Genomic DNA, 24348 nt, shown 5'->3' on the forward strand with positions numbered 1-24348 from the left:
TAGAATCATTATTTGGAATCAATATAATTTACCATTCCCAGAGCAATTATAATGCTTGCTCATTTAAAAAATATTTAATAAGAACATATCCAAATACACACTGTATATAACCATGTAGACAAAGTCAAGTTCACCAAAAATTGTCCAATTCAGATAGAGAATTAAATAAGCTAATGACTATATAAAGTAGTAAGTAATTAACAATTGCATACTAGAGAGAAAGTTGACATAGAGTGGCAAATAATTTATAATAACTAATCCTACTATATTGATTTTCATTCATAATTTAAATTAAAAGTCATGTTTAAATAGCCTAAGTATGCAATGAAAGTTTCACAACAATCTAATTGGATTGTAAATAATTTAAAATATTAGCAGATAAATGTTTACAGAAAAACATTTTAAGCATAAAACAGTGAAATATCTTTTACCATTAAACAAGATTTTAATATCTTTTAAACATACAATGTAGACTAATAACTTGGACGACAACACAAACCTAATTTTTAATAAAGCCTAGTGACTTGAAGAAAACAGCGACTGCTTTTTGTTGTTGTTACATAACTTGTTAAGAGTGTTTATATAGTAGTGTCATCTCTTATCATTTGGGAGATAGAAATGTTTTTATTAAAAAAAATCATACGACTTACCTTTAAAAAATCTAAGAAGTATTTTTCAATTAAATGCTCCAACATTTGAACAAATAATTCTTAGTAGGACCAAGTGGTATTCTGCAGAAAAAAATCCTACACTGAAACCCTCATTACAGAAAGTGTGTGAGTTTAAATATGCTTAAACACACACACACACACACACACACACACAACGTCAAATCCCAGTGAGTGGTTGGTTGCCAGAGGAAATTAAAAAAAAAAAAAAAGAGGAAAAAAACCCACACATATCACATTACTGGCACAGCTCTTACGCATCTATTTTTGTGGCCTGGAGAAGACCTATTACCCATATCTGAGATAATCAACAGCATTTTATTATAATTTTTTTTTATTTTTGGCCATTTCCCATCCAAGTAAGTCAGAAGCCAGGGAGGAGAAAGGACCTGAAGCTGCTTCTAATGTATTCTGTTTCACCACACAATCATTACTCCAAATGATGAATTGGGCATATGAGTGTGAAAAGTATAAATTAGGAAGGTAAATCAGAGTTCCACTTCTCTGTCATGATTATCTTGCCAAACTCATTCAGTTTAGAGAAAATACACTTCTTTATGCAGCACTACTCTGAAGTACATTGAGAATACTGATTTTAAAAGTAGTTGGAGACTCTGTCACTCAACAAGGATGACAAACAGACTTTTAAAAAGGAAATAGTCTATTGTTCCAACAAGAAGTGCTTAACTGTTTATCATTTTTTTCTGTTAGTTTTATAAAAGTTTCATGACTATAGCAAAATCCCCCTACAAAAATCAAAATATTAAATTTCTCTTAATGTTTTCAGCCAAAATATAACTGTTAAATAACTTTTAAATACAATTACTCTTTAGAATGACCTTGTAATATAGATAAAAGTATATTCATGAATTAATTTAAAAGACAGTCATTAATTTTAAATCTAATCAAAATAGAAGTTCTTGTGATTTGGGATGGGAGGATACTCTATAGTAAGAATCCATATTTACAATGAAATTTTTACAATCCTACAAGCAAAATCAAAATCCTCAGGTTAAATTCTCACCTATCAGACAGGCCTCTAAATAAATGCTTCCAAGTCAAACTTGAAATAAAAAGACTTAATGAAAACAGGCAGAAATATATTTAGCTCATTACATCATATTTAAACCAGTCCTTACCACTGGCTTGCTCTTGCTGTTCCTTCTGGACATGTGGGAAATCCTATCATATGTTAGCAGTGCAATACAACTGAAGGAAGGAATCCAAAGCACTCTTTTTTTTTCTCAAGCATTGCTCTCTTTTCCAAGGTATTTTTACTGATACATTTATTTAAAAATTAATAACATGTTATAAAATACTTTAAATATTTGGGTTTTTTTCAAATTTCAGACTACTTAATTAGGGTAAAGTAGAAATGGCCTTGCACAATCTCATTATAACTTATGCTTTTCATTTTAAAAGAATAACTTACAGAGATTTTATTTGCCTTAGAAAGATAATTTCTTTATAATAGTGACCTTCTATCTTTCTTGTATTAATAAAAATATTCCAAAATAAATATCATACTGCTACTGTGTAGTAGTATAATAGCTAACTTTGATTAAGCATATTAATTTTATTTACTTAAACTGCTTTGATTTATTTTCTTCTTAACCTAATTCTCACATGTGTGCATACACACATACAAAAATATGAAAGAATAAATTAAAATGAAAATATGAACAATATTAGAGAAAGGTATTTCAGAATAAATACATGCACAATATCAACAGATGCCTAATTTGACATTGAACTTATTGGATACGTATTTAATCAGAAGCCTAATGCTATCCACCCAAATTCTCTGACTGTTTCTGGAGTGGAAAATGTCACACACTGCCATGATCAGTTCAAAGAATCAAATTTACATTCCTAGAAGCAGCTGTTAAGTGTTCCATCCTATAGACAACAGTTCCTAAGTAGCTTAGCACACAAGACCTGGAAAGCACACAGCTAAGTAAAATCTACAACCACATATTTAGACTTTAAGCAAAATATACACCTTGAACAATAAGGCAGAAAAATGCTGCATCCATTTTAGAGTAAAGAATGTTGAAATTTTCATCTTTACATATACTCTAAAAATACTGTGGCTATACTATATAGCCACAGTATTAAAGGGGTGTGTTTTATTATATGACAGTAAACTCTTGCCTTATGTAAACCCACCATAAACTTTGATAAATTTAGTAGAATGAAAGATAAAATTTTCAATGTAATAAAGTCAACTTAGGCACAGTTCTTTGGGAACTCTTTTTTTGTGTGAGAGACGACATAGAGCTTGCATCAGATAGATGTGAGTTAACCCTGATGTTACCAGGCACTTGTTACAATGACTGGGGATTAGGAGGTAAATAACTACTTACTCTTTTTTTAATTAAAAAGTAGAGAAAACTCAGTAAGAGTGTAATAATAAGAACTAAATGAGGTGAGTTGTGTACAACATTTGACAGGTGCCTGATTACTAGGCACTCAAATGTATGTCCCTTCCCATTGGGCTCTTGTTCCTTTTCTCCCTTCTCTGCTTTATTTTCTGTAGATGACATAACACAGCACCATGAGACATGCACTTGATTTATTTTCTAGCCCAGCCTCTGCATCTGCTAGAATGTTGGCTTTGTGAGGAGAGTGAGGAGAGAAACACATTGTTTAATTCACTGCTGAATCCCAAGAGCCCAGACCAGGCTCAAGCTGGTTGAATGAATGAACTCACACAATGATTAATGACAACCATAATAATATTTCAAAGGGAGTGAAAAATAACTAGAAACCTGGAGTTATTATGCTGCTTGTTTATACCATGATAATCAATGGTTTGACTGGGATAGAGCATTTGATGTGAAAGTGAGTGAACCTGAGTTTGAATTTGGCATTCATCACTTCCTAACTACTTTGTCTCTTAGTTGCAATGAAATATTTCCAGTCTGAAATTTTTGTAAAGATTGAGAAGGACTTTGTGCAGAGCCTGACACTTAGTATCTGTTTAATAAATAATTGATATGGTGACCATTGGCTATTAAGTGAATTTTTATTTTAGAGTTTTATTAAAGTAACACGGACAACTAAGAAATATTAAAACTTGTAAAATAGGAAGTCTCTTTTAACCCCCAATTCTATTCCTCCAAAGTAACCAATTTTAGTTATGTTCTCTCCACCCCAGTAATTTCATGAATTTTAAACTTATATGCATATGTATATGAGGTATTACATATACTGAATTATACTTTCTGCAACTTGCCTCTTCTCATATTATGTGCCTTGGAGATATGCTCATATCATGGATAAACTTTGTCTTTTTCCAAAATTATATAAAAATCCATAATGAATAATGTATTGTCTTTTAAATGACCAATCTCCTATTTAATGGATGTTTTTTATTGTTACTAGATCTTGATCTTACAAAAACCATGCTAAATATTCATGTACATATAGTTTTGTTTACTGCTGCTAAGATACAAGTAAATAGTGAAAGGTATAACTTCTAAGTTAAAAGTGTGTACTTTTTTCTATAACGAGAATTTTACCAAATGTCTTTTCATGCATGAATACAATGTGTGAGAAAGTGTATTTCCATTCCTCACTCACGCTGGCTTATACAGGAAGTTAAGTTTGTTAGCAAGTTCTTTTTTTACTGGTAAATATCTGAGTGAAGTTTAACCGATGTTCTTAAGTATGTTAGCCATATATATTTTAAAATATTTGTGATAACAACCTTATTTATCTTTTTGTATGCTTTTTGTCCATTATTAGCTAGTAAGAAAATAGTCCTCTGATATTTGACAATTTCAAAAATTTTAAATATATTTTAACTTTATTTCTATTGTATTTTTAAATTACCAAAATTTTTAATTTTTATGCCATTAATTTTCATAGTAATTTTCTTTTAAGTATTCAAGTGTAAAGGCTTTTTTTACTTCAAGAATATAAAATAATAAATAAAATGTATTCTAATATTTTTACAGTCCTTAAAAATCCTTTATAACAGTACTTTTAGATAAGCTGATGAATGGAATTTAACACTTGTGAAATAAAAGAGGAAGAGTAAAGTAAGTTGAGTAAGATAAATATTGCAACATATTTGGGAAGCAGGATGATAGAAGTATTGTAAGAGTTGTACAAAAGGGCTCACATGGCTCACATGCTGATTACATCTTTACTAACAACAATAGAACTGTGAACTGGGCAATGCATAGTAATCATTTTCCTGACTTCCTCTCCTTAAAGAGAATATAAGTATGGATTTACCTACTCAAGTTGAAGATTAAATTAGATGGTAGATTTAAACTGAAAGTTGTAAAGCTGCATGTAGGTTCTATATAGTAAAGATTTTTAAGTAGGTAATTCTTTTGCCCAGGCCAGCGTGGCTCAATGGGTTGCACATCATCCTGCAAAGCAAAAGGTCATTGGTTCAGTTCCTTGTCAGGGCATGTGCCTGAGCTGCCAGCCAGTCCCTGGTTGGGGCATATGAGAGGCAATCAATCAATGTTTCTCTCCCTCTTTCTCCTTCCCCTTTCCCTCTCCTAAAAATAAATAAATACAATCTTTAAAAATATAATCAATTTCATTTTTTATAGTTCAGCAAATGAATTTTATAATAATATACATTATAATTCTAGATTTTATAAGTAAGCAAAGACATAAATTATGATGATACAAGACAGAGTTAACACATATGGGGGGCTTGCTATCTGTTAGTTGTTAAACTAAGCAGTTTACATGTGTTACCTTGTTGATCTATAATATTACCTTACTAGGCTCTTTAGAGTACTATCTGAGTTCACATTGCTAAGCATGCCAAAACAAGGATTAAAACCCATAGACTAACTGAGAACCTATACTCTTTTCTGAGAGAGAAAACAAAGATAAAGTCCTTGATTGATAACTAATTTTACATGTACTTTTCAACACGTTTATACAAATTGAATAACAATTTAAAATAATTGCGCAATATTTGATGTTGTATTAAGAGAAAAAATGCTATTAAACACAGCAAACAAGGAATGAATGGTGATCATATTCTGTAAGTGGCAATTAACAGAATTGTTTTGAGATTAAATAAGGTAATTGAAATCCATTCCAAAGACCTGTAAACTATCTCAAACTATTAGTTACTGCTGTAAAACTATAAGGTAAAATTTGTTTTAGCATTTTAATTCTTGTGGATAACTAACCATGGAGATTTATACATACACATATTTATAGACATATATAACATGCTTATGATTACGTGTGTATATATACACGAACATACATGTGTTTTTTTAATTGCTCTCATGTTCACTTACAGAAGTATTAAGCCAATGGCATGTTCTACCTGCTTTGTATGGTGAGGAAGAGCTTTACCCAAATAAATAAAAATAAATAAATATTACAGGCTGACAGTGTTCAGAGGGGAGAGGGAAGGGAATTTCAAGGGAATTTCAGAGGAATTTCAGGGGAAAAGGGGAAGGGGTTTACAGGACCAAGTATAAAGGACACATAGACAAAAACTAGGGGTGGGTGGAAAGGGGAGGGAGGTGGGAAGGGCTGGGTGGGTGGGCTGGGATGGGAGTAAATGATAGAAAATTGTACCTGAACAACAATTAAAATAAAATTTAAGAAATAAGTATTAAATAATTATATGTGAACATAAGAGAAAGCCAAATGCATAAGACATAATGGTATAATGTAATGCCAGTGAAAGATTGACCATCTAATACGGAGGTTTCTATTACCTTTAAAAGAATATTTCAAGGGCATTATTAAAGATAAAATGTAGAATATCAGAGTAGTTAAAGTTTAGATTTAAACCATGTGGTCTAACAAATTGAAACACAGGATGAAAGCAAAAATACTGCATTAAAACAAAATAAACTTACCAGTATGTCTAAAGGGAGCCATAGTATGAAATGTATATAAAAGAGATTAGAAAGAGACCACCTCTGTGCACAGTTCTCATGTGGGTGGTGTCAGATTAAAATGCAAATTTTATAGGCTATGTAAAAATGTTGGCAGACATAATCTTTACTTGAAAAATTTACAAAGCTTCCTTAGAAAGTTAAGCTTACTTAACTTTCTAAGGAGAAAGGAGAAAAAATAGTCAACATTTAAATGGTACTAAAAAATAATAGTTCTGACCAAGATGGAGAAATACGTAGATACACCTCGCTTCCTCACACAATCAAAAGACAACGAATTTAAAAACAAAACAAAACAAAAAAAAACAGAACTGCCAGAAAATCAAACTGTATGAAAGTCCAACAACCAAAGAGTTAAAGAAGAAACATTCATCCAGATTGATAGGAGGGGTGGAGATGGGCAGCCAAGGTGGAGAGAACACAGCAAGGTGGCAGCTTGTGGACTGGTAGGGTGATGCAGTTTTTGGCAGGCCAGGTGGTCCCACATTTCCATGAAGATAAACTGGGAGGGACAACTGGAGAGTGAGGCAGACCACATAATCCAGGGTTCTAGCATGGAAAGTAAAGTTTCAACAACTCCCGTTGTAAAAACCCATGGGGGTTGTGGCAGCGGAGAAACTGCCAGTCTCACAGGAGAGTCCACTGGAGGGGCCCATGGGGTCCTAGAACATATACAAACCCACTGAACCAGGAATCAGCACCAGGGCGGCACTTATAAGGGCACAGTTTGCTCGTGTGGAGGAAGTGACTGAAAGTAGTGCAAGAGCCAAGCAAGTGGTATTGTTCCCTCTCTGACCCTGCCCCACATATAGCACCACAATGCAGCAAAGTTGCTCCACCCTGATGAATACTTAAGGCTCTTCCCCTTAAAATGTAACAAGTGTACTGACAAAGAAATATGGCCCAAGTGAAAGAACAGAACAAAACCCCAGAAAAAGCACAAAGCATGGAGGAGATAGCCAACCTATCAGATGCAGAGTTCAAAACACTGGTAATTAGGATGCTCAGAGAAATCATTGAGTACAGCTGCAAAATAAAGGAAGAAGTGAAGGCTATGCAAAAGGAAATAAAGAAAAATATACAGAGAACCAACAGTGAAAAGAAGGAAACCAGGACTCAAATCAATGATTTAGAACAAAAGGAAGAAATAAACATTCAAGCAGAAGAGAATGAAGAAACAAGAATTCAGAAAAATTAGGAGGGGCTTAGGAACCTCCAGGGAAACTTTAAATGTCCCAATATCTGAATCACAGGGGTGCCAGAAGAAAAAGAAGGAGAACAAGAAATTGAAACCTTATTTGAAAAACCAATGAAAGAAGACTTTCCCAAACTAATGAAGGAAATAGACATAGTAGTCCAGGAAGCTCAGAGAGTCCCCAAAAAGTTGGATCCAAGGAAGCACATAGCAAGGCTCATCATAATTACATTACCCAAGAGTAAAGATAAGGAGAGAATCTTAATAGCAGCAAGAGAAAAGGAGACAGTTACCTACAAAGGAGTTCTCATAAGACTATCAGCTGATTTCTGGAAAGAAACCTTGCAGGCAAGAAGGGGCTGGAAAGAAGTATTCAATGTCATGAAAGGCAAGGACCTACATCCAAGTTGACTCTATCCAGCAAAGCTACCATTTATAATGGAAGGGAAGGTAAAGTGCTTCCCTGATAAGGTCAAGTTAAAGGAGTTCATCATCACCAAGCCTATAATATGTGAAATGTTAAAGGGACTTATCTAAGAAAAAGAGGAAGATCAAAAATATAAACAGTAAAATGACAACTAACTCACAACTATTATCAACAGAACCTAAAGAAACTAAAACAAACTAAGCAAACAACTAGAACAGGAACAGAGTCACAGAAATGGAGATCACATGGAGGGTTATCAGTGAGGAGGAAGTGGGGAGAAAATGAGGGAAAAGGTGCAGGGATTAAGAAAAATAATTGGTAGGTACAAAATGGACATGGGGAGGTTAAGAAAAGTATAGGAAATGGAGAAGCCAAGGAACTTATATGTACGACCCATGGACATGGACTAAGGTGGGACACATAATGCCAGAGGAATGGGGGTGCAGAGTGAACAGGGATAAAAGAGAGAAAAGAGAACGAGACTACTGTAATAGCATAATCAATAAAATATACTTAAAATATAATTTAAAAATCAATAAAGAAAAAATAAGGAAATGTTATGATGAACATAGTGGTCAGTGTAATTTGTATTCATATGGTAGATGGGAAATTATTGGTGGGAAAACAGAAATATTCAGGTAAAAGAATAACTAGGCCTCAAAACATAGTGTGGTGAAATAGTAGGAAAAAAAATCAATAACAAAAACAAGCATTTAGTTAATGAAGGCCGAATAAAAAAGGTTAAGAAAAAAGTTATGCAATCAATATATTTGAAATTCACAGAGCAGAAAATAAAAAGTTCATTAAATTGAGGGTACAACAAATTTTAATGGTGGGAAATATAATCTAGACTAGAAATATTCTCTGATGTGGGATCTTAAATAAAATATTTTTAAGAAGAGTTAGAGAAATTAATTCACATTTGCATTGGCTCATGGTTTGATAAAAATGATATGCTTTAAAATGCTAAAATAATATCAGGTTTTTATTATTCTGTTTATAAATAACATTTAAAAAGTGAAAGAGCATGATGAATATATAAAAAGAGAAAAATTTAGATAAAGAAATCAGATAAATTAACCAATGAAACAAAGTGATTTTGATCCATTTAATAAATAGACATACTAAACATACCAGCAAGTCTGTCTTAGAAAAACTTATTTATATGGGCATTTATGCCATCTGTAAGTTCTCTATCTTAAGTTTAAAGATACCCAACACTTGGGCATCTGATTTCTGAAAGAGTTAAACACACACACACACACACACACACACACACCAACAACAACAACACCAACAACACCACTTTCTTGGGACTTGGAAGCATACCTAATTAGATTTCTTTGTAAAGCTGAAAAAGAGAGTTTCTAAGAACCATGTTGTATAACAACAATTTATTTAAACAATCACCACATAGGAAATAATACATTTCAGATGCCTCTGTCTCTCTATCCCTTTTTTCTTTTTCGAAATGGAGAAGTTTGATCCTTTTCCCTGACACTTCCAACAAACATTTGGCACAAACCCTGCACTTGAATGACACAGCAACTTTTGCTAGGAGTTTTAAAGGAATATAAAAGTCTACCAAATCCTATAGTAAATCAAACCAACATTTTCTAAGTTGATTTTCAGTGGGCTCTTGGAAAAGCCTGAATTTTCCATAATCCAAGAGACTAACAGGTTTGTTTTAAAGTGCTACTTTGCAAATGAAGAACTTGAAACACATTCTTAAGATTTCCAAGAAGCAAATCTTTTCCTGGAAATGTCATACATTGTTTAAATTGCATTTTTACATATTTCCATGAGTATATTCTAGAAACTGTAAACACTAGAATCCAGATAGAACTACATAGTAGTGGCAGACTACTGCACTATAATGCATAAGACAGATAACATTTAAATTCAGAATAATTCTAAAATATCAAAACCTTACAAATGTCCTGCATGTGTATGTGTATGATACTTGGTTATCTCCTTGAGTGGGAGAAACTGAATATTTGTCAGAAGTAGAGTAAAACCTTCCCTTTGGAACATGCACTTAAATTTTGAGTAATAAAGCTTGACTTATTAAACTTCATTGTAGCCCTGATATTTCCATATTTGCATTAAAGTTTGCTTAGTACTACAGAGCACTGACAATGGACTTGATAAACGTATTTACTTTGTGGTTAAGTAGAAAGAAATCTTCCATCCTTCTAACTGCACTGGGTAGATCTGGGCAGCATCAATCCTGTCTTTATGCAAGTTTCTGTCATCCTCATTGTTCTCCAACAAACACCACAGGACTCAAAACATGTTTATGGTAACCATCCTTTTTCATATAACTGAATGTCACCCTTCTCTTTTGTTCTGACATTGTGATTTAAATAAACAATAGGTAATGGAATCTGAATTGTTATGGAATGTCAGCCTTAAATACCTCTGCTATTCCTGCTAGTTTTACACTGTAATTACATAGATTGTAGTCTCTCAATTTATCCTGAGAGACTGCTAGGATACAACTGTTTTCTTGGCTTTTGGGGCCCAAGGTCTCTCAGTTGTATTTCGGTAAGCAAATTGCCCCACTTCACAATTACTCCAGTTCATGGGGAAAGATACAAATGTGAATTGAGATGCTTATGTCTGAATGTGTTTCAGTGTGCTTCTAAAACTTCCTTTGTTTTAGTGCTTTCCTGTTCAGAAGAATATCATTGTTTTCCCAAGCTGTATATACCAGGCTTGGAGCAGCACCCTCCATGTATTCCAAGGACTAAATATTTTCTGGACATGATCCAAGATTGTTGCTAGGCCTGTTTTTCCTCTCATTTTCTACAACTCCTCAGGGAAAACTGGGTAATCACAGTAGGCTAGGGGAAAGAAGGCTACAGCAAGTAAAATTTGAAGCTGAAATAAATCTGCAAAAACATGGAAATAACATCATTTCATGCAACTCAAAATTTAAAACCATTAAACATTTCCCATGTTATAAAAAAACATGTCCCAAAATGTTTTTATAAGCTTCAGTATATGCTTTTCTCTTTCACAAGCTTCTCTGTGTTGTTTTCCTTCTGTTCTTTCTTGATCACCCGACATTTACCTGTCCTGACTGACTTCTACGTGACAACTCATTTTTATCTAATATTCTTTCAAATAATAGCTTTAGGTATGTAGATTAAAATTGTATCCAAATTAACTTATTGTAATTGCACTTACAAAAGCACAGCTATCTGTAAATCAAGAGAAGCCTTTGTTCCTTCACTTCTCTTACGGACATGCGCACACTATCCACAGATATTCACAGGCATTTCTGTTTTGAAAGATGTCCTGCCTCCAGTGGTAGTTCCATACACAGTCATGGGTTTCCAAATGTACCAAAAATATCTTAGTCAAAACTGGATTTATTCTGCCACTTATATTTTAACCTCATATTTACCATTCTATGTAATAGAAAGTATTTAAATTCTTTAAGCTATGAAACAAAAAATTACAAGTTAAATCTTGTGCTATTTACTAAATTTTCATTGGTTTATCTGCCATGATATATAGGTCATGGGGAAAATACCGTGGCGATTTTCTTTTTAAGTCTTTTGGTGCAAATTAATTACTTGGAAAAACTGATTTTTCTGTGATTAAAATATTCTGCCTTTGAATATGTCACTTTCAGACAATCTTCATCTAATTCCAGTTGAATAAAATTAAAACTGAGAATAGACAATGTCTATGTTTTGAAAAAAATCAAATATATGAGTGTTAAGGTGTGTTTGGGGGAATTGGCTTTAATTTTTAATTGAAGATGAAACAAAATGAATAAGCCTGACTTAATCCAGCCATTTTGATGGACTAAATCATAATCACAAAGAGAGGCTTCCATTTCTCCTAGGGGAAAAAAATAGTAGTGTTTCTTTAAGAATGTAACATCCTCAGATCCTTAGTGCATCCTGTGTAGAAAAGCAGCTTGTCTTCCAGAAGCCATGAATGGCTGGCTGACTTTGCTTTCAGCAGTCCCTTTTAATACTGAGTTCAGAAGAAAAGCTTCCAAAGCTGCCTTCATATTTTGATTTATGAAATATTTAGTGGCATCACTATGGTATTGCCACTAAAATACTAACATTTTATTTAATATTTTTCTTTATTTAATTAGAAAGTGAATGTTACAAGAATATGCATTTTCCCACAGGACTCAACATTGTTAGCAATTGATCTTTCTACTATCATCTCTTCCCCACTGTGGAGAGCAAGACCAATAAAATGGCACAGGTCCAGTCAAGATAGCATAAAGTGTATAAAATGAAATGGAATCACTCGTGTCAACCAACATGACTGCCAATCAGCCATGATACGTTGGCTCAAGAGGGAAACTATCTAAGTCAAGCTAGACACAGCCAGCAAGGAGACACACCTAAGGTAACTGCACATGTGGTCTTAACAGCTGTGTCTGCAGAGCAGAACTACCCATAGATTCCCCACTTGCCATCAGGAGTACCAAGACACTTATCAACAGACCCACAAGGACGGAGTACACCACTCTCAAAGTGTAACTGAGGCAGGCTCCAGACCACTGATGAGACAGCAGAGCTCCGCACAGGAGAGTGCTGTTCCACACCATACTGATCTCTCTTAGCATCAGCCATCGGAGGCTGTGCCCTGCTGGACTGAGGACTTCATCTGCCCTGCTGCCCACCTGACTCCAGAGATCATTCCTTGAAAGATGCTGACAACTCCCTTGCTCACTGTGCTAACGGACTAATACACGTGATCACTTGCTAATAGTTCGATTCCTTTGGGTTATTTCGTGGATTTGTTCTGGACTGCTCATTTATTTTGTCAACAAACAGCAGGTCTTTATCTGACTGCAAAATGCCCCTCTGTTGAGGGTGCCAGTGTGGCCTAGTCAGTGGAGCCTTAAATAAGCACTCTAGAAATAGCTTTTCTGTTCTGATGGCAGTTAATTCAGGAAAACCAGTTTGAGGTCTGTCTCTACCCTTGTTTCCATCTGTGAGATGAGATGTAACATCATTAACCTAGGTATTGCTCAGCTGAATTGCCTTAATAGAGGATTTTAACAAGTGATCGATTGCAGAATTCTGTAGAATGAGTGAGGTGTAGAGAAAAACAGGGAAAAAAATTACCAAATGTCTCCTTGTGGCATAAAAACTTGAGTCTGGCTGATTTTTTTACTCCCATCATCAACTTTAATATGATGAACTCTTAAATATCAAAACAAAATACATAAATGCCAAAACCCAGGAGAAAAAGAGCAGTAACTAGAATCTTGCAGCAGTCTTGTCTCAGGAGAGGCTGCTGGTTCTACCTCTGCTATTGACTGTGATAAACATAAGAGTTGGAATCAATAGGAAGATAAGGGAAATACAATGCCAACATATTAAGAGTTACAGTTTATATATAGCAAGGATATGAAAAAAATAGAAGGTGTCATTAAAATCTGAAAACATGCTTAAAATCAGAAAGAGCAAACTAATTGAAAATGTACTGCAGGAAGCAAATACTCAAACTGAGGATGAATATATAGCCCTTAATGTATTGTCATTACTACAGAAATTAGCTTTTTGAATAAACTAATTTTTTAATATGTTTGTGTGTTGGATTACATGGTATATTATTTAGAGTATAAGATTTTAAAGAAGAATAATATGGTAACACATGTATTATATGTGTGAATAAGAAGTTTATAATGTAAAATGAAAATATTAAAATGTGCTACACAAATATGGATAAATTTATAAATTATTTGTTTAGAACTATTAATAGAAGTCAAATTTATAGAACCTTTTTTATTACCACATATTTTACATATGATACTAATCTTGCTTTCCCATGCTTTTAATTTAATGCAAATTATATATAAATACATATACACACACATTTAGATAATGGGATAATAACCAGCAGACAATACACTTAAAATAACTAAAATTATGTTGTAAATTTAAGTTTAATTTATCTATTATAAACTATAAATTACTATTTTTTTAATTTAGTAAATTGTATTATTTAGCTTATGTAAATAATAAAAATACTGATATGATAGAAGAGCTGATCTACATATTTTTACCAGCAGAATATGAAGATTTGACATAATACTAGCTAACCAAGTTTTGCATTCACTGATAAATTGGGTTGCCATAGCAAGCCCATAATCACTGAGTTTCTAAGCAACCTAAGACTCCACAGACTTCCGATACTAAGGAGTCCACTGATCTTTCATCATCCTTGAGGAAGAAATATGAAAACTTGTAGTATCCTAGTCAATGAAGGACTTCCCAATTACTCAGTAAATCAGTGATCCCTATAAAGTCTCCCCTGTATTGATAGCCATTTATTTACTAATATTCATACTAATATTCATACTAATATTCCAGTCCTTGCCTATGTTAAACATTTTCTTCAATGCCCTATCTTCACAATGAGGCAAACAATTGCTTCCAGTGCTCCCTTTCAATTCATAAGGCTCAATTTCCAACTATTTAAGATAATCACATGAAATAAAGTTGAGGCATATAATACTGTTTGTCTCTATAGAACATTATACAGTGATGCAGGTCAAAATAAAATATCATTACTAGAAATGGTCATATGCCACCATAAAATAATTTTGTATGGAACCTGTAAAATTTTACTTAATGCCAATACCTGATTTTCTGTGCCTCCCATGATCATTCTATGTAGCTCATTATTACAAAGAATAAACATCATAGGAATGATTTGCAAATTGAAAACTGGCTCCTCTTAATGGTTAATTTTTTAATGTTATTTCCTATATCTATTGCACCAAAGATGCCGGAACCCAAGTCAGGTTTACAATATCATGATGGAGTTTTCTAACCTTGCACTAACATAAAGTTGCAAAGTCACCTTTCAAGCAGGTCTCAACAGCCACCTGTTGGCCAGAGCCATTCCAGGAATTCTAGCAGTAAAACCTGCCTGTGTCCTCTACTGTTTACTGTTGACTATAAGAAGTATGTGGGGGGGGTGGGGGGGGCTGGAGATAGATTCTTCTTCATGATTGGGAAGACAACCACTCTGCCTTACAATCTTAATATAATAGAGTCCAAACCAAAAGCTACATAATGATATTATAATTGCATCTTCAGGTAAAAAGCAACCATCTACAAATTAATTGTCTTCCTGAGTATGTTCTTAAGAATAAAAAATAGCTGCACAATAAATTTTCACTTTTAGTATGGTTTTCTATTAAGATATAATTGTATTGCTCCATGTATGTAAGTACATGTATGTTGGAGGGTATGGATAATTTCAAATAATCTTGAATACCTTCTTACTACTTACTACTGTAGTTATTACTGACAAGATAATAGTATAGTTACTCCACCTGACCAATTCCTTCCATTTTCTTTTAGATACAAGTTCTCATCTCAAAGCTTGAGACAGAAGGCCTGAAAGTCTACAATATCTCATATACTCTATTTCCCAAGAGAAGGAAAAATGGAAGTATAGCTTTAAATGGACAAGAACAAAGCAAAAATCAGATCGAAGAGATTTTAGTATTGCAGGCACAAGTCTTGAGTCCTACATTGTTATGTAAAATAAGTTTACAATGATTCCATAGGCATAATTACCAGTTAGAAGTCCAATGAAGAAGCGCAAAGCCCCCAATGTTAATGCACCTTCAAAAGGCTGGTTGGAAGACAACAGGATAAACACTGATGACTGGTTGTGTTATCCCCAAGTACTGGGTCAAATCACTGCTGTACATCAGTCAGTCCCACCTCCAAGTAGCCAAGAATGGCTATGGAATTTTGATTGGCACTCCAGTGAGGCAGTGGGATTTCTAAACCAAAGCAAACCCTGCAGGCAGTGTTTGCCAAGCTCTCCAGCTTGAAAAGGAGCTGCTCTTCACCCTGGTTCGTTCTTAAAAAAAAAGAAAGAAAGAAAGAAAGAAACAATTACTCTGTGACGTTTAAAAGAACACAGGAGTAGCTCCCTCTCCAGAGATATCCCTACTTATTTTCTCATAGCAATTCCCCTGTCTTTTTTATCCTGCGTCTTAGTTATAGGACTTTATAGTCCTAGGAGGAAACACATAGCAACATGCGCATGGGCATTTAAGATAAGGAACAAAAGCATCAATGGATATTCTAGCTGTGGAAATCTGGAGTGACATTAGGGCTTTTCAAAATGAAGAAGTTCAGATTTACAATAGTTACAACATTCTTTTGCCATATAAGAGAACTAAAACTGGTAATATTTGGTGGTGATACTAATATTACGCAATTCATAAGAATAAAAAAATCAAAACAAAAATAAGGACACTCTCAAAACAAGTCAAACCATTACAGTCAATCCTAAATTAGACAAAAAAGATTTTTCCTATATCATTTAAGGTGATACTGTTTGGGGATTCATGTTAATGGTGTCCATTCTCATACACACATGTACTCAATGAGGATTTATGATGTGGTCACCGTGTGTCCAGAACTCTACCACAAAGAGGAAGAAAGCATTATCTCTACTGTGAGGTTTTCTATAATGTACTACAAATGCTTCCATATAAAACACAATGTGTGATTATTAAGTATTTTTAATCTGCCTTCTCAATATGGGTAGCTACCTAGTTGTGAATATTCATTTAAGACTTGTCTACTTAGAATATAACTGAAATCTATTAGTTAGTTCTTTATCTCCTAAAATCTAGAAAATTGCATAATAAATGTAACAATGGCATTTTCACAAGTGAAATTAATGGTTTCAAATACTTATGAATTGGCTATAAATATTACTGGCTAACACCTCCCCTTTACATCATAGGCTATAACAATCCACTTGCCTAAGGCTCAGTTCATAAGTGGCCCATTGTCTAGCCCTTGATTTCAGGGCATTCCTGGTTGCCTGACTAGATGGTTAACTTCCATAGTGTGAAGTGTGTGCCTCTGATTAATCCTCCACTGAAGAACTATTGGGACACCTAAAAGGAAAGGGAATGGAGACTTCAAGGAGCATATGGAAGAGTTGCTATTCAATTGCTTGTCAGTCAGAAGCCAGTCAGAGAGGGCTTTTCTGTTCCTGTTTTAGAGAGATCTATAACTCTTTTCTTATTATTTATTGTAGGTGCCAATATTTACTAAGAGAACCCATGTGGCCAAACTGGCTTGAATAGTTTAGCAAAACATTTTCGAGGAGCTCGTGTACTAGAGATGAAGTTCACACATGGAGACTATTCCACAGAAAGATTCTAGCTAGAAAACCACAAAGTCTCATGGGCTCATAGGACATTCACATTTATTCAGAAATAAATATCAGTTACTCAGTTCAAAGAACTTTTACCCATTTTTATGTATAATACATTTTTTTCTTCTTGTTCATGACCCTTATATTGCAGGAATTGAAAGAATCTTAAGAATCAGCAAGTCCTGATCATTTAACAGATGAGGTTTCAGAGATCTAGATAGCTGGAAATTCTTGCTCTATATTGCTTTGATTGTGACTAAGGAAGAAAAACAAGTATTTCTTCTAAAATATGAATTTCTTTTTCCTTATGTTTCCATTTTTTTCCAATGATACTCCTTTTAACAGACCTTTTTTCAGGTTGTGGACTAGTATTAGTTAAAGTATTGTTTTAATTTTTTATATATACCATTTCTCTTCTTTGTTCTTCTTCAATAATGCTAGTCAATTTAATATTAAGTTCCTGGATAATTTGAATAATTTACACCTGTTTTTGATTCCTATTTGCTGTACCCTGTTACTAAAGTTAATTTTTTAAACTATTCTGTTAAAATGCTCTTTTGATTTTTCAAATTTTGCTTTATTTTAAATATTTAAATTTTAAAAGCATTTAAATTAAATTATTACATGTAAAGATAAAAATATTTCCATTTAATGAATATATTCTGTTTCTTTCCCTTAAAGTGGGACAACTTGAAAAGTTCTAGGAAAGGATAAGGAAAAGGACAAATATTTATTAACACAACACCATTGGTCCATTGTCATGTTAAAATTCTTCCCTGTGTCATTATTTAAGTAGATAAAAAACTATAATTAGGTATTGTTAGCCACATTTTTATTGAGAATATAAATGACACAGGAGAAATTAGGTAAATAATAAGATTTCCAGAGTTTGTATGAAGTAGGTGATCTTAAACTTATGTATCCAGGTGACAAGCAGTATCAAAGCTTAGTTGAATGACATGGTCAAGCACAAGCATTTTCTTGCCCACATCAAATCCTTACCTTTTGTCAATATAAATCTCCCAGCAGATGCATTTTGCTTTGCTACTTTGATGTTTTAGAATTATTTCCATTACTTTTATATACAGATTATAGTTAAAACAACAAATTTATTCACTTGCTTGTTTAATACACTATTCTCCCTGTATACTGAGTATTTCTAGGACCGGAGATTATGAAAATCAATCAAATGAAACCCTAACTTTATGGAGTGATGGTCAGACAGCCATATAGAAAAAATATTATAAAATAGCAAAATAGACGGTATAAAGGAAGGTTTATGGTACAGCAGAAGACCTACAGAGAGGGGAGATTTTAGGAGCAGTGATAAGCTTCACAGAAGAATGAACCGATATTCCAGCTCTTTCATTGAGAATTAAGTTTGAGATCAATTTCCATGTGTTTCCCAACACAGAGAAGGGTATTGGTAGAGGATAGTTCTCTATCTTTAGAAAGACAGAAATTTGTACCAGAAGCCAGTGATTTCAAGGAAGAAAGTATAACGAGTTCATGAAGTAATGTTAAAATAAATAAGGGGAGAGAAAATTCATTAAAAATTGGTTGAGTGCCTGCTATATTCAGGAAATGTTGTGGAAATATATATATATACACACACACATGCACACACACATATGTATATATATACATATATACACATACATGTATATAGCTATATAGATATATACAGTTTTACATTACAACTTAATAGCAGTTTATATTAAACTGCTAAAAGTTATAACTTTGCTTGTAAAAAGAAACAGAAGTGAGAACTAAAACTTCTGCTTTAAAGCATGAAAATGTTACTTAAAGCTGAAAAAAGAAGAAAAACATGCTGAATGAATTTTACAAGTGTCTTTGTTTTGTTATTTGGTAATTTATAGATAAATCTTCATTTAAATCTAGAAAGTTAGGGAATATATATTATTATAAAATCATACTAACTTACTTGAAAATAATAAAGACAAAGGGTATATACATAATTTAGAAGCACTTTAATAACTTTTAAATCTAAAACTAGTTAGACTAAATATATCAAAAGGTAGTTTATGACAGTTACAGATGTCTTTGTTGCATTAAGTAATATAAATTTTAAAAAGATCTTGGTATATTTGTATGTCTCCTATGGATAGTCCTGTCATCTTACCCTAAATGTAAGGGGTTAGAAAAGGCAAATATTTACATTCAGGCTTAAGGAAACAAAAAACCTGACATTGTATGAATACTCATTCATGATAACATGGAAACCTAACTAATGTATTCTATGTTTAAAGAAATTAAATGCAAGGGGAAATTTATTTCCATTTGAAAGCCCAGAGGAAAAATATTTTTAAATAAAATTTCTTTGTTCTCCTATTTTTCACCCTAAAACATTATTAAAATATGGCTAGCCTCTATTGTAGCACTGTCATGGAAGTCAGCTTTTAATAAGTACTGATTTTCCTCTATTCCCCTTTATTGCCCTTACTTTAAAAGTCTTTTGACAATTCCAGATCACCCGTTTATAAATCTACCCTACAGGTGCCACCAAAGGATAATAATTTTTAGTCATATTCATTTCCAAGCTCTACTAACCTTAGCCAATGCAGACACAGCTTGACCACAGCCGACTGTGTGTGTAACCCTCGCTCTGGCTTCTGTCAGACAGTTTGTCCTGGAGTTTTTCTCCCACTTCTCTGTTGCTCAACTGGATTAGGTAATAAGAACCAGAGTCCTGCTCTCCTCTGTCAAATACATAACTTTCAAAGTCCCTGGGGGCAGGGACTAGACTTCTCTTCTGAACTTAAATGACCTTCAACATTGAAACCCACAAATAAATGTTTAAGTATATAGACAACTTCCCACAATAAGACACCAAGGCACATAATTATTTTTAATCTACTTGTAAATCCCACTTAAATGGCTATCTTATGATGCTTCCTCCTTTAGGCTAAGTACAACCAAAGCCATTTCTGGGGAGTATTTTCAAAATTCATTGTGTTTATCTCCAGAATCCCACCGAGGAACAGGGGCCGTGGTCTTGTTTTATGTTGACTGACTCTGAAAATAGTCACATCACCAATTTTATTCCTTGTAATATCACTAGGTATTTAATTCATGAAATAATCTTATCAAAAGCAAATTTTTTTGAAAAACCCAAACTGCATCATGTTATACTAATGGCTAACACTGAGAGTGGGTACTTACTACAGGTCAGATATCATTCTAAGAACTTTATGTGGATTATTTAAATTAAGAATCCATAACATGGCTAATGGTTGTCTTCATAACAACCATTTGAGGTAAGTATTATTGTTTTCCTAATATTACAAATGACAAAACTAGCAAAGCACTGAGAGACCAAAGGACCAGGAGGTTAAGTAAATTACTCAAGGTCAGAATGCTGAGCTTCAGTTTAATCAATTGTGATGCTTTTGTCTATAAGTAACAGAACACTCCAATGAAATCAGTGTGATATATTAGGTAACATATGTCTACTTACCAAACAATAAATATTAATAAACATTAATATTAATATTAAGTATCAGCTTCTAAAATGCTAGCTTTTCTTCAAAGTAGTCATTTAAAAATTTTGGGCTGTCTTGATAACACAATTATTTGATCAAAATTGCGTGTGTGTGTGTGTATGTGTGTATGTGTGTATGTAATCAACTCAAAATAAAGACCACAGAAATGCCACAAGATGTCCTACTACCTAGAAGGGTATTTTTCTTTAATAGGAGAAAATGTTACATGTTAAGGCTGCAAAATCAAATCAAAGTTCAAAATAAAAATCAAGTGCAAGTTTCCATCATTCCAGGAAGCATAATTCTCCATCCTGACAAGGGGAATATGAAATATAAAGTTAACTAACCTAGAACAACTAATCCTGAAAGAAAGATCACAGTTGGAAACTTTAGGAATGGCTGAATGTTAGTGAAATGGAAATGAATTTCACAGTCTCAAACTCAGGAATGAAGAAATGAAATTTAATTTTTCTAAATTTCATTTTTACTCCAAGCCTCCATTCTGTCTGATTCTGCATATTTCACATATTTAAAGTAAATATCCATTTTTTGTACTTCTCAGGCATTTCAGATTAAAACTCAATTATATTTTTTTCTGAACACTAATTACATTCAAAGAGGAGATAAGAACACAGAGCAAACCCTCCCAAGACCTGGACAATGGCTTTCCCTTCTCTTCTCCTGACTGTGATCACTTTGGGATGATGTCTCTCTTTTTCTTAGCTCACTTTCACAAACTTTTGGGCCTTGAGCACAATTTTAGGGTCGCAGGGGCTTCATGAATCTGCTTCTAAACATAGCTGCCTACATACCGCACACAGCCCATAATATTCTACTGCTCTGCTGTCATGATTGGTGCAATGTTTTCTGAAGCTTGTTCTCCCTGAGCAATATCTCTGCTCTGAAATCCCCATACTTTTCCTCTGGGGTGGAAGGCCAGGAAGCTTGCCTTCAGGAATGAGTCTGCTGCAGGCCAGATCACGTAGCTCTCTGGGATTCATGTGCATCTAGGCTCCTGTGTTCCCACTTCTATACAAGCTACTGCCTTTTTATCTGTTTTGGGATTATGTTGAGGACACTTATTTTGGGTTGATTATAGCTGCTTTCCAAATCTTTAGTAACATAACATCAGTTTCTTTTGTTCACCAAAGTCCTTCCTCAATTTGCAGCTTCCTATCTTGCAGTCCAAAAACAGAATGAAAAGGGTGGGAGGGACAAAACCACATGGATTAATACTTCACAGTCTCCTTCTATCATATTACAAACACTATAAATTGTGTGAAACAAACACATGACAGAAGTCTAGCTGACAGATTAATGGGGACTGAAATCCTAAGAATATGTCCACAGAACTCTTAGATACTTAATCTTCCCTAGATTAATTGAATATAAATAAGTAGGAGAAAACAGGATTCTCAGCAAATAAAATTAGGTACTTACATAAAGGATTTATCAGTGTAACTGGTTTGGTTGAAAAAAAGACATGTGAAAAACATAAGTCTGGTGTGACATGAAGGTACAAGGAAGTACCTCTAAACCCACTTATAGGAGACTTAAATGACGGAGTCTAATCTGGCCAAAACATTGAAGAAGGGAATGCAAGATACTTTGAAGGTTTAAAATCATGACCAAGACCTCTGGTTAAACATGGCAGATTGAATACATTTTCTTTTTGCATCTGAAATCTCACTGAAATTAAAGTAATAGAATTTCTAAAACTTTTGGGACATACATGTTCTGGCCACAGATTTAAATGAGAAAGAAAAGAAAATGAATCAATATTTAGGAAGCAAATGGATTTATGATAATTGCTCAGCAGATCAAAAAGTGTTAGATTCTAAACATATAATCCTAAAGCAGAAAGACAATGAGAAGCAAAAAGAATCTTGTATATAATCCTAGATAGGACCATGAACTAGCACATGGTGGTGGGGGGTGGGGGGGAGCATGAACTAGATAGGGAAATCAAGGTCTAACTTGGTTGAAACCCTTTAGAAGACTCAAACCTTAGATCTTCTCCCTATACACTCCCATGCCTGCCTGTTCTTTCTTCATCTGTTAAAAGGTGAGGTGTTGGAGGCCCAGCTGGGTGAATGAGCTAGATCTAAGTAGAAATAAGTTTACCTAAAAATGCACATACCTTCACTGCTACTTTTCGAACTCTACAAAGCAAGAAAGTATAGGATTGTTTTCTGAGTGAACTGACTGGAGCAACAGAAAAGACTAATTCACACTACTTTTTCATGGAAGTGGGGTAATGAAGGAGGACAATGAAATGGTCAGAACCTTATCTGATCATGCTAGAGCAGTAATGTCCAATAGAAGTACAACATAAGCCTCATGTTATATACATACATTTGAAATGTCCAGTAGCCATATAAAATCATAAATAAATGATATTAAATTTATTTTTAATTAATTTTTTTAAGTTTTGTTTATTTATTTTTAGAGATAAGGGAAAGGAGAAAGAGAGGGCGAGAAACATCAGTGTGTGGTTGCCTCTCACATGCCTCCTACTGGGGATCTTACCTGCAACCCAGGGTCACTGAGAATTGAACCAGTGACCCTTTGGTTCACAGGCCAACACTCATCCACTGAGCCACACCAGCCAGGGCTGATATTAAATTTAATATTATATATTCTTTAGTCCAATATCATAAAAACTATCATTTCAATCAATATGAAATTATTAATAAGATGCTTTACTTTTTTGTATAAAGTCTTAGAAGTCTGGTTTTTATTTCATGTTTAAAGCTCATCTCAATTTGGACTTAGTTCATTTCAAGTTCTCAATAGCAATCTGTGGCAGTGGCTCCATATTGGACAGTTCAGCTTTAGAATGAGATTTTATTTTTCTAGCCACAGTATTAAATACATGGGCAATCACTAGACATTTCAAGAACACTTCTGACATGCAAGACAAAATTTAGAAACAATGGGCAAAAAATAAGAATGAAGATAAGGAAAAAGAATAAAAATACACTAAATATTTTTGTGGTTCATGTTCTCTGACAACAAAGAGAAGATATTGCATTCATGACACTAGGGAAACAGAAACCCATGATGTATTTAAAATGTTAAAACAGTGATTGTAGAAACAACACAGTCAGCGGAACAGTTGAGTGGGCTGTCAGAGCAGCAGCATCACAGCACAGGGAGCCGGGAGAGCAACACAGGCTCTTAGAATAGATCCAACATCCATGTGATGGGATTTGCATAGAACACAGTAAAAACCCAAACAAAAATGGGGAAGTAAGAATGGAGTACATGAATATTTTCTAGAATTGAAAGATATAAGTCACCAGAGTTCAAGATGCCACCCAGGTACAGCGCAATGAGTTACAAAGGCCACAGGCCATGGCCTACCCGCTTGTCTTTAGAAAGTCACAGAGTATCAAGAATAAACAGAAAATCTTAAAAATCTCTGATTGACTTGTGAGAAAGTCTCATACAAATCAGAAAATAAAAAGAA

At 33.8% G+C, this 24348-nt stretch overlaps 1 protein-coding gene across 9 annotated transcripts in view; it reads right to left on the bottom strand.

Moving 5' to 3' along the window:
* CD36 (CD36 molecule) overlaps positions 1-24348 on the bottom strand; it is a 296355-nt gene that overhangs the window by 36971 nt on the left and 235036 nt on the right. For 3 of the 9 annotated variants that reach the window (XM_045827386.1, XM_045827392.1, XM_045827383.1), the window contains one exon: positions 15765-16056. The exons of 2 other annotated variants lie outside the window; for them this stretch is intronic. The gene's annotated coding sequence lies outside the window, so the exon portion shown is untranslated. Of the gene's footprint in view, positions 1-650; positions 802-15764; positions 16057-19944; positions 20080-24348 lie in introns of those variants that run through there. 4 more of the 9 variants (XM_045827385.1, XM_045827384.1, XM_045827389.1 and 1 more) reach the window with 4 other exon arrangements.

Source organism: Phyllostomus hastatus, unplaced genomic scaffold (genome assembly GCF_019186645.2).
Source record: "Phyllostomus hastatus isolate PE091 unplaced genomic scaffold, TTU_PhHast_1.1 phas_scaffold_78, whole genome shotgun sequence".
Taxonomy (NCBI): domain Eukaryota; kingdom Metazoa; phylum Chordata; class Mammalia; order Chiroptera; family Phyllostomidae; genus Phyllostomus; species Phyllostomus hastatus.